Source organism: Dipodomys merriami, unplaced genomic scaffold (genome assembly GCF_024711535.1).
Source record: "Dipodomys merriami isolate MVZ:Mamm:240054 unplaced genomic scaffold, mDipMer1.0.p SCAF_194, whole genome shotgun sequence".
NCBI lineage: Eukaryota > Metazoa > Chordata > Mammalia > Rodentia > Heteromyidae > Dipodomys > Dipodomys merriami.
The window spans coordinates 512062-526170 of NW_027203315.1; the positions used below are offsets into that span (position 1 = coordinate 512062).

A 14109-nucleotide genomic window follows, 5' to 3' on the forward strand; every position below is an offset into this window, starting at 1 on the left:
GAGGACAATGATAAACATGTGCGTGTGGCCCAGTGAGGTCTTGACCACCTCTATCTTCTTAAACACATTTATGGGATTTGCATATTAAGAACAATCACTTAAGGACCCATTTGTCAAGAACTGTTCCATCCTTCTCTATCATGAGATGGTGTGACAACTTGCCTGCACAAGATCAGGTCTTTGAGGAATATGACCTTCGCCACATCTATTTGATATAAAGGGCAGGTGAGATGATGTACCAAGAATACCTAGAATTTGAGCCTGGGAATAACAAATCCTTTTTGAGATCATGATAATCTCACCATTTCCTGAAAGTGGTTCCTAGGAATAGCCAGGAAGTTGGGCTAGGAATTCACAAGCTGATAATTGTTTCCAATTTCCATATTGTGCAATAAGCTAAAAAGGACTCAGTCATTTGTTCACACTCCTAGGTAGAACTGTTAATAACTACATACTAATCAGGGCTCACTCACTGTCTGTGGGATTGCTCTGAGGACATTTCCACCAATGTTGCCCACAGTGCCTAGGCCAAAGCCTCTCATAAAGGCCTAAAACCAACCTCCCAAGGCTCAGTCTCTGGGTGAGTTAATCATCATTGAGAAACTACGTTGCACAGTCTGTGAGCTATTCCCTTAGTAAGGATATGTATATGATGGTCCAAGTACAAAACAAGCTCCCAAACAGGAAGGTAACAGAATGTAGAACATCTACTAGGACAAAAGAAACCTGTTGTTTGGTGCACATAATGTTTTAACCTGTATAGTAAGTTAACAGGAAAGAAAGCCACACCAACAAACCCTGATACAAAGAGTCAAAAGGGCTGAGGAGAAAGGAATCCCATGTTCAGGAATCTAAATGGATTTTACAAGCCCTGCAGGCTCTGACTTTCTACATTGAATGTAAGGTACCAGATAGCCTGAGTTTCTAAGAGCTCAGTGTCTATGCTATTTGGCTCTTTGAGTCTTCTTTTCACTTCTATATCTGAGAGCAGCAGTTAGTACAGTGCATTTGTCTCCCAGGAGCTCCCTTTCTCTTCATACAGGGCTTAAAGTAGGCAATAGCTACAAGCTGCCATAAAATCAAACCAGTATGTGGGCTGGGAAGGTAGCTCAGTGGTAGAGTGCATGCCTTGCAAGCAGGAGGCCCTGGGTTCGATTCCTCAGCACCACATAAACAGAGAAAGCCGGAAGTGGTGCTGTGGCTCCAGTGGTAGAGCGCTAGCCTTGAGCTGAAGAGCTGAGGGACAGCACCCAGACCCAGAGTTCAGGCCCCATGACTGGCAAAAAAAAAAAAAAAAAAAAAATCAAACCAGTATGAAATAACACCATGTTCCCCCTGCAGTCCTAGATATATGAAGTTCCCAATTCTGAACAAAAAGTATTAATAGGTGAGTTCTAACAACCTTCACTGAATGGTGAACTCAGAGCACTTTTCCTAAAGCAAGTACCATCCAGTACAATAGCTGCTACCTATTATCCTAGTTATTAGGATGGCTGAGATCTACTGGACCAATCAACTTACAGGCCATGCAGGACAAATAGTGTAAGATACTGGGTCTCAATAGAAGAACCTGGGCCAAGTAGAAACATTTCACCATTGTTGGAAAAGGATGTGTCCTTAACTAGGAAAATGTATTTCTGTACACAAACCTGGGTAGTAATTGCAACAAAGTGCTTGAATTGTGGCTCATAGGTAGAGAGACTATCAGGTCAAACCTTACTAAAGCCAATAATAAAGCATATACAAATATAAAAACTGTATTTGGATTTCAGTACTAATATCTCTTTTAATATGTGTGTGTATGTTGGTGGTGTTGGTGTGTGTATGGGATAGTATTGGTTCTTAAGATCATTGTATTTGCACTATCCTTCAGTATCCTTTAAGTTTCTCATTTAAGTATGGTAGTGTTGTAGCTCTACTGCTTGAAACACAAAATTCTGGCTTTCTGACAGTTAACTGATGGTGAATGTCTACCATTAGACATTTGTCAGTCTGGGTTGGTTTCAAATTATGATCTTCAGATCTCATTCTCTGCAGTACAGCCAGCATTCCCCAAAAGTCACTTAATCTTTCTGATCCTCAGCTCCTTTCTGTGGAAAGAGAAAAGAATTACTTTGTGGACCTTAGAATCTGGTGTGAGCTATGACTGGGTGCAGGAAGTATAAGTGTCATGTATGTGTGAGCAAAGCCTGATGCTTGCATAAAGCTGCTGATTTTTATATTGAAATGAATTCCAGAAAATGGAAACAAGAGGAATTTTTTTGTCTTGTTTGTTTATTTATCCATATGTTTTTTTTTTTCTTTTTGGGTCCAGTCATAGGCCTGAACTCTGGGCCTGGGTGCTGTCCCTCAGCTCTTCAACTCAAGGCTAGCACTCTACCACTTGAGCCACAGCACCACTGCTGGCTTTTTTTCTGCTTATGTGGTGCTGAGGAATTGAACTCAGAGCCTCATGCATGCAAGGCAAGGGCTCTACCACTGAGCCACCTTCCCAGCCCCGATTTATCCATATATTTGAGGGAGAGGAAGAGGACACAGAAATTGAGGGAAAATGGAGAAACACAAGCCACAGTTGTACCCAGTAAATATGATGTTGACAACTTGTGAACAAGAACAGGGGGGAAAACTGGAAGACAAAAAAGGAAGTGGTGACATTGTCCAACAAGAAATGTACACTTTACCTAACTTACAAAATGGTGACCCATTTGTAAATTACCTTTACAAAAACAATTTTTAAAACTTTCCAATTCTCTTTAGAGGCTCTCAAGACTAATGCCAACCTATGGAGTGTAAAGGTCAACTTATATGATAAATACAGCCAGAATCTTGAAGAAATTTTGTAATATATATTCCATTCTAAGTACCCAGTTTTCATTAGGGGTGGAGCTGGCACTGGCCCTGAGCCTCTCTGTGCTCAAGGCTAGTACTCTAGCACTTTAGCTACAGGACCACTTCCAGACTTTTCTATTTATGTGGTACTGAGGAATGGAATGTAGGGTTTCATGCATGCTAGTCAAGTACTCTACCACTAAGCCACATTCCCAGCCCACAAAGCTGTTTCTTTTACTTTTTGTTTTCTACCACTTGTCTGGTCATGAAATCCTTCTTAAAGCTGTGGGACAAAGGTCTGTGATATCTTGGCACCCTGTCCCTAGGTAAAATCATAATCAATCTTTGAAATTAATATACTTTATTGTGAGTGTTATTGTTGTGCATGGGTTTGTCAAGCATTTGGCAAATATATTCATTTGACAGTAGACATATTCAGAATTTTAAATTATCTGATATTTTTAATTCATAAAACTTTTATCACTGTAACCATGAATTACTTGGCACAGCAGGTATAAACAAGGTGGGGGAGTACTTTAAAATAAAACTACAAAACTGATTTTAAGATTTAGGTGCTAAGTGTGTCTAGATGTTATTACATTTTAAAAAAGTACAATTCAAAATGATTTTTCTTCATGGCTATAGAGTATTTTCTAAACCCATGTTATTTGAGTTCAAAGGTCTTATGAGTTATTTCAAAATGCAAATTAAAGAGGAAAATCACAGAGGAGGTAAATAAATACATATATGTTAATTTTTTAAAGGGAAAGTGAAAATCCTAGATGGCAGACTAGAGATAAAGCAATATCAGAGCCCTATATGCTTCAACAAGAACTAAGAAGCTTTAATTGTAAGATCAAGCCAGAAAGTGGGTAACAGGCAAAGGCAAGCAGAGTCTACCACCAACAAAGAAACATCACAATGTGCAATGACTGAGAGGCTTGATGGTGGTGGCCAAAGCTTCGAAGGCGGCAATGGCTGCAAGAGGTCTGGGGTTTTCACCTCGTGTGTGTTGGCCTCCACTGCTCCAGTCTGGTATGTAAACAGGGCTGAATAGGATTCTGGGTGCCATTTTCCATTTTCTGCAACTGGTCGTTGCCCCGAGTTTGGCCCCTCCTCAAGAGGTGGCGCTCACACAACACTCTGTTTTCTCCAGTGGGTACTGATGAAAATACCTGTTAAAGACCAAGATTAGATTGCTTTATTCACCAAGTGAAAAAGTTGCTGCAATGTTGGTAGCTTACTTGGATTCCCATTACAGCTGACCACAATGCCCATGGTGATTTCTGCTTGTAATGGAACATGAAATGTGGCCTCTTGAGGAGAGGTATTTTTGAACTCTTCATCTTGTGAACTGACAGGTTCTGGATCTCAGAACAACATGCTGAAAATGGGTAATAAATCTCCTAATGGAATAAGTGACTATCCAAAGATCAGTGGCAGTTACATGAGATCAGCCCTGTAGAGTCCGGCCTTCCTTTGGTTTTACTTTGAATTCAGAAGACTATGATAGAACAGCAATTGGTTGGGGCCACAGCAGGGGCAATTCAGAGAGTTGCATAACATGGAAACCTCAAGAACAGGATATAACAGATATTTCTGAAGAGGGTAGCAAGGGTGTGAGGTGTCCCCATTGTTTTGGAGAGGAGGTGAGAAATCACAGAAACAGAACTGACCAAATGTTTATGAGTATTATACAGAGGTAAATTCTAGAAATATTGGGTAAAAATGATGACTTCATTCTTGGAAATTGTTTAAAGTGCCTATGAAATATGTAAGAACACTTCTACTGTAGGCACTTGGATACATGTGATGGGAGTATTGAGAAGTTAGAGACACCCTTTTGAATTTTCTCCATAGGTTATTTATTTATTTATTATTTATGTTTATTTGTCAGTCATGGGGCTTGAACTCTGGGCCTGGGCGCTCTTCCTGTACTCTTCAGTTCAAGGCTAGCGCTCTACCACTTGAGCCACAATGTTACTTCCTTCTTTTTCTGTTTCTGTGGTGCTGATGAATCAAACCCAGGGCCTCATGCATGCCAGGCAAGCACTTTACCACTGATCCACCTTCCTAGCCCTCCATGGATTATTTAAATCAAGGAAACTGATATGATCATTCAGAGAAAGATGTAAGAAGGGAAAAGAGATGGACAAAACCATCAGCATTATGGCAGGAACAAGAAGAAATAATCTTCAGCGGAGACTGTCATGCAAAGAAGAATTATGGTAGTTGTCCAGGAAGGAAAGATCAGCTAGGGTACTCAAAAAGAAGAAGGAAATAACAGGAAAGGCCATGAAACTCTTATCTCCAATAAAAAAAATACCAGAAAACAGGAAGTAGCACTATGGCTCAAATGGTAGAGCGTTAGCCTTGAGCTGAAGAGCTGAGGGACAGCCCTCAGGCCCAGAGTTCAAGCCCTATGTCCAACAAAAAAGAAAAGAAAAGATCACTGTAAGACCTGAAAATGACAATAAAAGAGGGCATCTGGCTGTACGTGACCTATCAGAAGTATCAGCCTGACTCTGCCTGGAAGCAATGTCTTTTTTTTTTTTTTGGTCGGTCGTGGGGCTTGAACTCTGGGCTTGGGCGCTGTCCCTGTGCTCTTCAGCTCAAGGTGAGCACTCTACTTCTTGAGCCATAGTGCCACTTCTGGTTTTCTAGTGGTTTATTGGAGATTAGAGTCTCATGGACTTTCCTCGAGCTGGGCGCTGGTGGCTCACGCCTGTAATCCTAGCTACTCAGGAGGCTGAGATCTGAGGATCAGGGTTCAAAGCCAGCCCGGGCAGGAAAGACTGTGAGACTCCTATCTCCAATAAAACCACCAGAAAACCGGAAGTGGCATTGTAGTTCAAGTGGTAGAGCACTCACCTTGAGCTGAAGAGCTGAGGGGCAGCGCCTAGGCCCAGAGTTCAAGCCCCACGACCGACCAAAAAAAAAAAAAAGAGTCTCATGGACTTTCCTGCCCTGGCTGGCTTTGGACCACAATCCTCACATCTCAGCCTCCTGAGAGGCTAGGATTACAGGCGTGAGCCACCAGTGCCCAGCTTGGAAGCAATGTCTTATTTAGGAGGAAAATAGTAGTAGTTGAGGCCAAGAAAAAGAATTTCTTAGACAAAGAGAAGGACAGAAGAACAGATGATCTTGAACTTATTGAAGACCTGGAAAAGAAAATCAATAATGCCCTAGACCATGGCCCACAGGATGAGATCCTCAGTAGTGCTTTCAAATTGAGAATTACTGAGGGAGATATCCAAACCTTAAAAAACTTGTTCACTGATTAGGTCACTAATTTTTACATGAATCTCCTAATGGAAAGAAATAAAAGCAAGGCTATCCAGTACTTTCATGCATTCATTACTTTCTTCTATCCTGACCTAAGTCTGGGGATTACCAAGCAGTGAAACGATGGACCAAAGGGGCAAACCACTTTGAACAAAAACTTATTCTGTGTCTATTCATTAGAAGTTACATTGGATCCTGGTGGTGACAGATCTAAGATAAAAATATCTTAAGTATCTGGACTTTATGGGACAAAAGGGAAGCAAGATGGGCTGGGAAGCTGGCTCAGTGGTAGAGCACTTGCCTTGCATGCCTGAGGCCCTGGGTTCAATTCCTCAGCACCACATAAGCAACAAAAGAAAAAAGCTGGAAGCGGCACTGTGGCTCAAGTGGTAGAGTGTTAGCTTTGAGCTGAAGAGCTGAAGGACAGTACCCAGACCCAGAGTTCAGGCCCACGACCGGACCCAAAAGGGAAGCAAGAGCTGTGAAATTTTCCATCAGTATTTACAGGATGAAAGTAAGATGAAAAGAAATGTTGATCTAATTTTTTAGAGTGGACACACTACAGTATGAAGTCACATGAGATTCTTCAACTGTTGAATGGGAGCGATTGTGGAATGTTTACTTCCAAATATTAAAATTCTATATTTCTAGGGACAAACCTATCACATTTATGCAGGAACAGATGCTTCTCTTTCAGTAGAAGACAGTAGAGATCCTCCCTCAGCAGTTGCTGTGACCGTGCGCTGCTAGGTCCTTTTGCTGCTGGTGTTTCTTTATGGGCATTTCCTCATGCATCACAGGATACAGTGTCTCTACTCCATTTCTGTTTGCCCAGGTACTGAGCTGTAAAAGTGCATGCAGGCCCTCTGCGTCCAAATCCTGACAGGGTGGAGGAACAGCTTCCAACCTCTGGAAGGCTGTGTCTGCTCAACCAATACAAGAACAAACATTGATTGATTTCTCTTTTTGGTCGGTTGTGGGGCTTGAACTCTGGGCCTTGGCACTTTCCCTCAGCTCTTCAGCTCATGGCAAGTGCTCTACCACTTGATCCACAGCGCCACTTCTGGTTTTCTGAGTAATTTATTGGAGATATGAGTCTCATGGACTTTGCTGCCTGGCTTGGGTTTGAACCTCAATCCTTAGATCTCAGCCTCCTGAGTAGCTAGTATTATAGGTCTGAGCCACAGGTGCCCAGCTGATATTTTTTGTTTCTTTCAAAGAGTTATTTCCTTACAAATGTGGGAAATACAGGATTTATGCTATGAATTGTTTTGTTTTGTTTTTACCATGTGTTTGTTCAGTTATATTCTTTTTCTCATTTATTTGCAATCATAAGACTGTGGCCATTTTCCACTGTTCTTTTATACTTAAGTTATTTGAACTATTTATTTCTGAAAGAAGTGTTAATCAGACTTCCACTCCTTGGTGAAGATTGGAAAGGAAAAAAAAAGAGAAAATAAATCCTTTAAAGGAAAGACAAAATTCAGAAATAAATAACGAAAAACTCCTTAAGATTTCATAGATGGAGTTTGAGAGTTTCTGGGAAATTGTTAGATTTTGAGAAATCTAAATTGACACAAGATTATAGCAATCCTGATACTTTTTCCAGGGTATAAATTAGAGCAGTGGAAAATGGTCCAAGTTTAATGGCTGTGAATACCTTTTTAAAGTGAGAGGGGAGATATTCAGAAATTTTAGGCAATCCAGGCGCTGGAATTCTAGTTGCTAAGGAGGCTGAGATCTAAAGATCATGGTTGAAAGCCAGGAAAGTCTGTGATACTCTTATTTCCAATTAGCCACCACAAAACCAGTGCTGTGTCTCAAGTGGTAGAGCACTGCCGTAAGCAGAAGAGCTTAGGGACAGCACCAAGGCCCAGAGTTCAAGCCCCAGGACTGACAAAAAAATGTAAGTCAAAACAGAGACATAATTTACATTCAACAAAATGTATCCATTAATCAAAAAATTTAAATGTATTCTTATAACCTCAAATATATTATTAGAAGTAAGAATTTAAAAAAAACAGCTTATCTAATGCTCCCAATACACTTCCATCTTCTGGTTGGTCTTAGAGTATTTCAGGAGGCAAATAATGTTTTTCAAAAAAAATTCCAACTCAGCTCCCACAGCTGGAAGAGAAAGATCCCCATTCATTTATGCCCTGCATGGACCTAGGGTCTAGCAGTGGTCAAACCCATGTAAGATCCCACTTCCTCCAGCATGGCACAGAGCATTGTGGGAGTTGTAGTCTCCATTTGAACACAAATCCTTTGAAAGTGTGGGTTTTTTTTTTTCTTGTTGTTCTTTTGTTTCTATTTTTGGAAAATATCCCACCCTGAAATCTATAACACTCCATTTCAAGCAGTGTGAATATGGACAACTTTGTCTATAGTAAAACCTTCTAAGTTTTGTAAACATTCTTGAGTTGTAGAAAATTCAATACTGATATGCAAACATTGCTTTTTAAAAACTCATATTGTCAATCCAAACAAAACAACAAAAAACTTTGAAATCTACAGAGTAGATTTCATTTCGTACATCACTGTAATGCTCATGTTATTTTATATTAAAAGTTTACATTCTATATAATTGTGTAAAAAAACACGTGTGGATAAGAGCATTAAGTTTTATGGATCTACATTTTAGGGTGTCTTCAGCTTGATATTTTGTTTCAGTAACATAGAAGACTTTAATCTTCTGGTTCATTGGCTCAGGATGGGGTTGGATTGTGTCAATCCTATGACCAGTATTTTATGTTGCATTTTTATGAGGTTCTATATCTCTAGCAGGATGGCCAAGGTTCTTCATGTGACCATTTAGGAAAGTGAGTATTAGGGACTTCTCAAACCTGTGTTTACATCATCTTTGCTGATGCTCCTTTGGCCAAAGCAGGTTAAATGGCAAATTGCAAGTCATTGTACAAAGGTGCTCTCAGTATTTGGATACAAAGAAATGTGCCATTTCAAAACCATTATGGAAACGTAATGCAAGAAATATATATTGTATACATTTTTCCTGTATAACTTTGGGTGAAAAAAAAACTGAATTACAACAGACATCACTACCACGGTGTTTAAATATGTAAATGAATGAAGTAGAGTACAAATGCTGAGTTAAGTTCTAGGATATCTTTGCATTAAGAGAAAAGTAGTTCATACATCCCTAAGTGTACTTCACTAATAACTAGTTTTAGTGAAGATGTGATATGTTTATTGTTTTAATTATCCAATTATTTTGTGGGAATAGTAGTTTTAACTGTGTGTGTGTGTGTGTGTGTGTGTGTGTGTGTGTGTGTGTGTTTGTATACATACATATGGTAACCTAGAAATGAATTGCTTTTATACTATCTAGCTACTGACTAATGGACTGTGGTTTCATCTTTAGTGGATAGTTTAATATTCTATTTGAGACAGAAAACATTATTTTTTCATAAAAAAGCTTTATGCTTTTCCAGCCCATGTATGATGTTTTGAGAAGAAAAATCTGGGGCACAATCACACAGGTTCTTTCCTGACTACCTCATTTGCCTTCTCTACCAGCCATGCTTCCAGTATCTCCTGTTCATTGTCAAAGGCAAGAAAGAATGCAAGGATTTCTGGTGAGTTACTTTTTATTTCTCACTTTATTTTACATTCCATTTTGGGAACCTAAGAGTGTCCAAGATTGAAGAACAGAAAAGCAGATTCTGCTTCAGGAACATGTTCCTAAATAGATAAAGATTGATCATAGATTTAGCGAAATATAAAATCTTACATTCTGTGTAAGTTGAGTGCTGATTTGCTTCAGTTTACTTCTAGTTTTTCTGATGTAGAAAAAATAGTCACACTTGTAATGTGATTCACTGACAGCAAGGAGATGACATCCCCTGGAAGGTGACTGTTCTTTAGTCCAGTATCACATCCCCATGAGTAACATTAAACTATATTAATGAAGTTTGATGGGAGATGCTGAAATAGTGTGGTCACGTACACTTCAAATGCTGTAGAGGACGGAGTAAGCTATGGGTACTTAAATTACTCTCTATACATGCTTCTTGGAATGCTTTGTGGTCTTTGTCTTACTTAAAACTTAAGACTATATTTGATGGTATAGTCTACGGTGTTTCTTGAAATCCCTATTTTTTTCTAAAGTGTCCTCACAGTATTATTTTTTTTGCTCTATTTTCTCTCTTCATTCCATTTCCTACTCATTAGCTTTTTAAAAATTTCTCTTTCTCTCGGGGCTAGGAAGGTGGCTTAGTGGTAGAGTGCTTGCCCTGCATGCATGAGACCCTGGGTTCAATTCCTCAGTACCACATATGCAGAAAAAAAAAAGCCAGAAGTGTTGCTGAGGCTTGAGTAGTAGAGTGCTAGCCTTGAGCTGAAGAGCTGAGGGACAGTGCCCAGGCCCAGAATTCAGGCCCCATGAGTGACCCCCCCCCTCAATTTTTTTCTCTTCCTCTCTCTTCAGGTCTATTTTTTCTTTCTGTCTCTTTTCCTCTTTCTTTCTCTCATCTCTCTTTCATATACCTCTCATTTTTTTTCTTTTCTTCAAATTATCTTTCTGGGAACCAGTTTTTCTTACTGTTCAACTTGCCTATGCTAATGTAGCTAACATGTGTGGCAAAATATCCTTAGGAACCTACTGGGAGAAATGATTCATGAATATGTGACACATTTGAATTGTAGTCAGTGAAAAATATACAAAAAACAAACAGCAAGATGCATAGATTATAATAATGTGTGTCTTTTGTTAATGTGTTTGTTATTAATGTTATTTCTAATGTGTGTTTCCAACTAAAATCTGTTTTAACATGTTTTCAAACACTTTCAATTCACTTGCTATTTCACTAGGAAAAATAGATACATAAGTCACTTTTATCACTGATAAAATTCAGAATCCAAAATTTGAATTTTCCATATTCCTTTTGAAGACAGGTCTTGCTAGTCCAGGAAACAATTGAACTTGTTATGTAGCCTAGGTAGGTAGGCTAATCCTTCTTGAATTTCCCAAGTTCCAGAAGTATAGGTATTTGGCTACTAAACCACTCTTTTTTTTTTTTATTTTTTTTTTTTATTTTTTTTTTGGTCCGGTTGTGGGGCCTGAACTCTGGGCCTGAGCACTGTCCCTCAGCTCTTCAGCTCAAGGCCAGTGCTCTACCACTTGAGCCACAGCGCCACTTCCGGCTTTTTTCTTTTTGCTTATGTGGTGCTGAGGAATCGAACCCAGGGCCTCAGGCATGCAAGGCAAGCGCTCTACCACTGAGCCAACTTCCCAGCCCTACTAAACCACTCTTAAATGTACAATTCATTGAAATTGCACTTGGCCTCATTGTGTGACCATCCCTTCCATCCGTGTACAGCATTTTTTATCGTCCATGTATGAAGCTGTATAATCATTAAGTATACAGCTCCTATTCCTCTCTCTGTCCCAGTCTCTGGAATCATCATACTTTTTGCCTCTATAAGTTTGTTCATCCTTGAAAGTTCAATAAGGGGAATAATACCATGGTTGCTCCTTTATGACTGGTGTATTTTATTTAGCTTATTGTATTCAAGGTTCATGCTGTTGTAAAATGTAATCAAATTGCCTTCCTTTTCAATGCATTTATCTATTGTTTTACGTGCTTTTATCTTTTGGTTATTGTGAGTCATTTTAGTGAAGTGATTCTCCAAATATTTGTTCTAGTACCTGCTTTCTGTTCTGTTGGGTACAAATCTAGAAATAGAAGTGCTGCACCATATTCCTAATTCTCTATATAGTTATTTTTGGGAGTCTCCATACCATCTTTGTTTTACATTCCTGCCAGAGATGCACCAAAGTTCATATTTTCACATCCTTTTCAGCAGTTGTTAGACTTTGGATTTTTGTTGTTGTTGTTACTTAAAAATTTGAACATATTAACAGTGTGAAGTATCTATTTCATTGTAATTTTGATTTGAATTTTTCTCATTAATATTGATATTGAACTTCTTTTCATATTTTAATCAACTATATATATATATATTCTTTTTAGTCTTTTTCCCATTTCAAAATCAGATTGGTGTTGGGGGTTAATTATAGGACTTCATTTTATATTTTCTAATTCTTTTCATTTAGTAATCTATTTAAAGATATATGCAAATATTTTCTCATATACCATGTTTTTTCTTCTTTGTTGATCATGCCTTTTGGTGCACAAAATTTCAATTGTATGTACTTAGTCTTGTTTGGCTTTGGATCAATCATTTTTGGTGTCCTATCTAAGGAGTCAAATGTAATCTCATGATCCTGTCTTACCATCTTGTCTTCTTGTCCTCCTTTCCCTTTCTTTTTCTCTCCTCGCCACTCCTCTCTTGTCTCCTCTTCTTCCTTCTTTTCCTTATCCTTTTCCTTCCCTTCTCCCCCCCCCCCGCCTTCACCCATTTTCTTTTCTCTGTATGTCTGAGATGAGCACTTGCTGTGTTACCATAATTGGTGTCTAATTTCAAAACTCATGTGACACACCTACCTCAGCCTCACCATGCCTTTCTTGTGCTAGGACTGAAGCTTGAACTCACAGGCCTCATTCACTATTGGTACTGTCACTTGAGCCTTGCTTCCAGCCTGTTTATTAGCTGATTAATTTGTCTACTCAGGCTGGCTTCCAGACCTCAGCCTCCTTAGTAGCTAGGGTAGGATAACAGTTTTGAGCCAGAAATACTTATTTTACTTTGTTTTCTCTTACCTGACTATTTAACACTAACAGTGAATTGGATACTACAATAAAACAAGATTATTGTTATTAGTTTATGTAGAATTTATATTCAACCTAAATTCAAAATATTTCTTGTTTCAAATTAAGTGTTTTATTTTATTTCTAATTATTGTAACTGTTCTTGTAACTATGGTAGATTTTCTTCAGTAAGCAAATAGTTTAGGCTAACACAACTCCATGGAGAATTGTTTTCTAAATAATTTAATTTATTATAGAGGAGATGTACAGAGAGATTACAATTACATGAGTCAGGTAATGAGGACATTTCCTTTTGTTCAATGTCTTATGTTCACTCTCTCCCAAGCACTTTCCCCCATTTCTACTCACAAGTTATATAGTTTATTTTCATCAGTGTTGAATGACCTCCACTGATGCACTTTTTCATCCTGTTTGCACCCATTTCTTTGGCTTTCCCCCACTCTTCAGAAAATACCCTTGTGAATATAAAATACATAATTAAAAACATATGTTTTTATTTCAAAGATGAAGTAAGAAAATGGCTACCTTTAATATTGTATAAATTTCAATGGTAGGAAACATTTCGCCGATGTCCATTGTACTTTCCCTGTTGTTTATTTCACTGAGATTATTAGATATAGATTATTTAACTGTAATGTATTTATCACAGCTTTATTTCTCATATTGATTTCTAGAAAGTTTGTCCTGGGACTTAGTTTCAATGTGTCTCTCTTGGTAAATGTAACACCAAGTACTTTATAAATAGCATTTAGGTTAAGATAATGCCATCCATTTATGTGTTCCTGTTCACTTTTTTTTTGTCAGTCATGGCCTTGAACTCTGGGCTTGGTCCTGTCCCTGCACTCTTCAGCTCAAGGCAAGCACTCTACCGCTTGAGCCACAGCACCACTTCCGGTTTTCTAGTGGTTTATTGGAGATATGAGTCTCACGGACTTTCCTGCCCGGGCTGGCTTTGAACCGCAATCCTCAGATCTCAGCCTCCTGAGTAGTTAGGATTACAGGTGTGAGCCACCGGCACCCGGCTCCTACTCACTTTTTGTCTGGCTGTTCTATCAGTACAAGGTAGTAGTAGTAAAGGTAGTAGTAAAGGTAGATTAAAAAAAATTGTGTGGCCTTTTAAACGTGTCCTTGGAGACTTTGCTTTTCAGCATACAACTATTGAGATATATGATCTGTTAATTATCAATGGTCTGTGGTGCAGTCATACAATTTCTGCTGATGTTTATTCCATTTCATATTATCATTACTTGCATTGTTCATTACTGATTTTGCTTATGTTATCTTTGTATTTATTTATTTTTAT

At 38.7% G+C, this 14109-nt stretch overlaps 2 pseudogenes; both read left to right on the forward strand.

Moving 5' to 3' along the window:
• Positions 1–2551: 2551 nt before the first annotated feature.
• On the forward strand, positions 2552–4535 carry LOC138831367 (sentrin-specific protease 2 pseudogene; annotated as a pseudogene).
• A 405-nt stretch (positions 4536–4940) lies between these two features.
• LOC138831368 (sentrin-specific protease 2-like) lies at positions 4941–6850 on the forward strand (annotated as a pseudogene).
• Positions 6851–14109: the final 7259 nt, after the last annotated feature.